General features: G+C 43.3%; 1 non-coding gene across 1 annotated transcript; it reads right to left on the bottom strand.

Moving 5' to 3' along the window:
* Positions 1–2,914: 2,914 nt before the first annotated feature.
* On the bottom strand, positions 2,915–3,021 carry LOC133058023 (U6 spliceosomal RNA). Its single transcript, XR_009693149.1, has one exon. It is a non-coding gene; the product is annotated as a U6 spliceosomal RNA (small nuclear RNA).
* Positions 3,022–3,248: the final 227 nt, after the last annotated feature.

Genomic DNA, 3,248 nt, shown 5'->3' with positions numbered 1-3,248 from the left:
CCCTGCCAAACCCAGTTGTTATCTGAAGTCATCCTAGGAAGCAGATCCCCTGCATGGGATTCTGGAATTGGATCACTCACGATCCAAATGACAAGAATTCCGTGGCTGGGGTAAGTAGGGTGCTGATACCCAGAGCACCAGCACGATTACTAAAACTCTAACCCTGGTGAATACAGGGACACACCACCTGTGCATATCTCTAGTAATTGTGATATGGGAGGGAGATGGGAATTAAAAGGATTGTGGAGTCAGTAATTCATTGGTAAATGCCATCGAATTGCTAAAAGAAAAAAATACAACAGACTCACAATGGCTATTAACTCAGGATACAGTGTAAAACCCAGGAGTCTTCTAGGGCAGCACTCAAGGGACTTCTCATCTGTAGCCAGTGTGGCTACACTGTGCTGAAAACCAATCCCATAATGCTGTGAAAGTAGCAGGAGGGAGGGAAGGAGTGGGACACTGAGATCTGGTATGGAAACATCTGTTCTAGAATCCCCTTATTATCCTGAACCAATAGGGCCAGTAGACATGGCCTTTCTCCCTTGATGGAAGAGAGCAGTGTCTCCTTGCCAGATAAGATGCAAAGTCCTCACCTGAGGCAGATGCCTCACAAGATGATACTTGTTCTCTTCAAGATCTGGCCCTGATCCCACTCCAGGATTCTAGAGACATGACCATGGGCAAGTCTCAACCTGGAACAAGTGGCGAAGTACTATCTTAGCTAAGGGGAGAGAGGGATTATTCACCAAAAAGTGCTGCAGGATCTGGCTAAAGTAGCAGCAGAAATTGGGAGAACATGCTTGAGAACAGTTCTTGAGGGTGTTGGCCTAGGGTCATGGAGTATAATAAAAGGCTGGAGAACGGAGAGTTTATATTGATCTGGGACACTCTACCATGACTAAGCATTTAATATTTTAAAGCCCTAGCAAGGACATCTGAAGCCAGTTGCAATATGCTACTGTGATAGAGCGTCAAAGTTTGGAGGAAACCATGTGTTACAGCAAATGAGGTGGAGATGCTAGCATTTCCATGACAGAATACTGGGGAAAGGTCAAGAGGTTCAGAAAGATGAGATCAGCAAAATGAAATTATTATCATTATATAAGACCAGAGAAACCTCCAGCTTCCTGTGTTCCTCATGAGGACCCAAAGATACTCCCTTAAATAAGTGAGAAGACATATGCTTTATTGGAACTTTCCTAGTGGTCCAAATGGTTAAGAATCTGCCTGTCAATGCAGGGTACACTGCTTCAATCCCTGGCCCAGGAAGATTCCACATGCAGTGGGGCAATTAAGCCCATGATCCACAACTACTGAGTCCTTGTGCTGCAACTACTGAAGCCCAAGAGCCCAGAGCCCATGCTCTGAAACAAGGAAAGCCACGGCAAGGAGAAGTCCACGCCCCACAACTAGAGAGTGGCCCCTGCTCACCGCACCTAGAGAAAGCCCACACACAGCAATGAAGGGCCTGTGTGCCACATCAAAGACCCAGTGCAGTCAATAATAAAATTTAACCAAAAAAAAAAAAAGAAATGTGTCAGTTGTTGGAGAGACACCAGCATCATTTGCCACTCAGTAGGGGCTATTCTCTGCAGGCCAAAGTTGATAGTAGTGGACATGGCTATGGAACAGGGCTTCATAAAGTCAATGGGTATGACAGGAACCCAGAACAGAGGCCAGGTGATGGCACTTAGTCATCAGAGTCAAGGTGGATGTAATTATCATATGTGCAAAAAGACCAAAATGGAAAACTGTCATCTACTGTGATGGCTAATGGTCTTCACATGGAAGACCATGGTCTTTCTAGGTAGGTGGACAGCTAATGAGGGTATTTCTGGATTTATATAACCAAAAATAAGTTGAGATTTCTATGGTGGTCCAGTGGGTAAGACTCCTTACTCCCAATGCAGGGGCCCTGGGTTCAGTCCCTGGTCAGGGAACTAAATTCCACATGCCGTAATTTAGAGTTTGCATACGTTAACTAGAGATTGCACATGCCTCAGTGAAGATTGCTGATCCCGTGTGCCTCATCTGAGACCTGGCACAGCCAAATAAATAATTTTTTTAATATAAAAAGCAAGAATGTGTAAACAGAAGGCTGATGTCAGCCACTGTGAAGGAAAAAATCATAATCCATCACCTAGTTTCCATACCCTAGCCATTTTTCAGCTACAGAATCCATTAATCAAAGGAGAGGACAGTGCCCTTCAGGAAGAATCTTGGAATGCCACAACAAGCTTATATCATAGTAATTATCTCACTCCTCCTCCAAAGCCATTTCTCAGGGCGAAAGACTCAGCTCTTTCAAGGCTTTTGGGTACAGGATCTGAGCTGACAGATATAAGGGGGATCAAATGCCACCATGGGCATGTATTAGAGTGGGGGCATCCAGAGGCCAAGTGATAAAAGGAGACCCATCATTCCCACAGTGGGTCCAATAGGCCCGGTGGTTAGTGTCCTGGTCCCTGAATACATAATTGAAATAGATGTAGTTGGCAGAAGGCAGAACCCCTATATTGGTTTCCTGAAACAAGAACCATCAAAGTAGAAAGTACCCCCTACCCCTGCCAAGAAATCAGAAGCACTACCACATCCCAGCTGGAATGATAATGATTATAGTCAGCCACAAAGGATGCACTGTGGCACCAGCCACAGTGAAAGATCCCGCATGATGCAATAAAATCTCGCTTGCAGCAACCCAACGCAACCAAATAAATATTTATTTTTTTAAAAAGAAGTCTTTCTTATTTTGAGGTTATGATAGTTTTTTCCTTAAATTATCTTACAAGAGTTTTGTAGTGTTGTTTTACTTCAAAGTCTGTAATTTACCTGAAGTACATTTTGTGTATGGTATGAGGTGGGGATCCAATTTCAGTTTGATCCAGCTCCATTCATGATTTTTTTTTTTTTTTAAAATATGGAACGCTTCACGAATTTGCGTGTCATCCTTGCGCAGGGGCCATGCTAATCTTCTCTGTATCGTTCCAATTTTAGTATATGTGCTGCCGAAGCGAGCACCATGATTTTTTTTCAAAGTACTTTCCCCACTGCTTTTCTGGCTCTAATCAAGTATCTGTACATGGGTGGGTCTGTTTTTCAGCTCTGTGTTCTGCTTTAGTGGTCTCTTTGTCTATTCTTGCACCAAATTATAATGTCTTACTTATTAAAACTTTATAATAAGTCTTGAGGAATGTTAGGGCAAGTCCGCCACCTTATTTATTCTTCTTTAAGTGTGTCTTGTTTTT

Source organism: Dama dama, chromosome 5, assembly GCF_033118175.1.
Source record: "Dama dama isolate Ldn47 chromosome 5, ASM3311817v1, whole genome shotgun sequence".
NCBI classification, from domain to species: domain Eukaryota; kingdom Metazoa; phylum Chordata; class Mammalia; order Artiodactyla; family Cervidae; genus Dama; species Dama dama.
The sequence above is the reverse complement of the archived record's forward strand: the minus strand, read 5'-3'. Positions and strand labels throughout refer to the sequence as shown.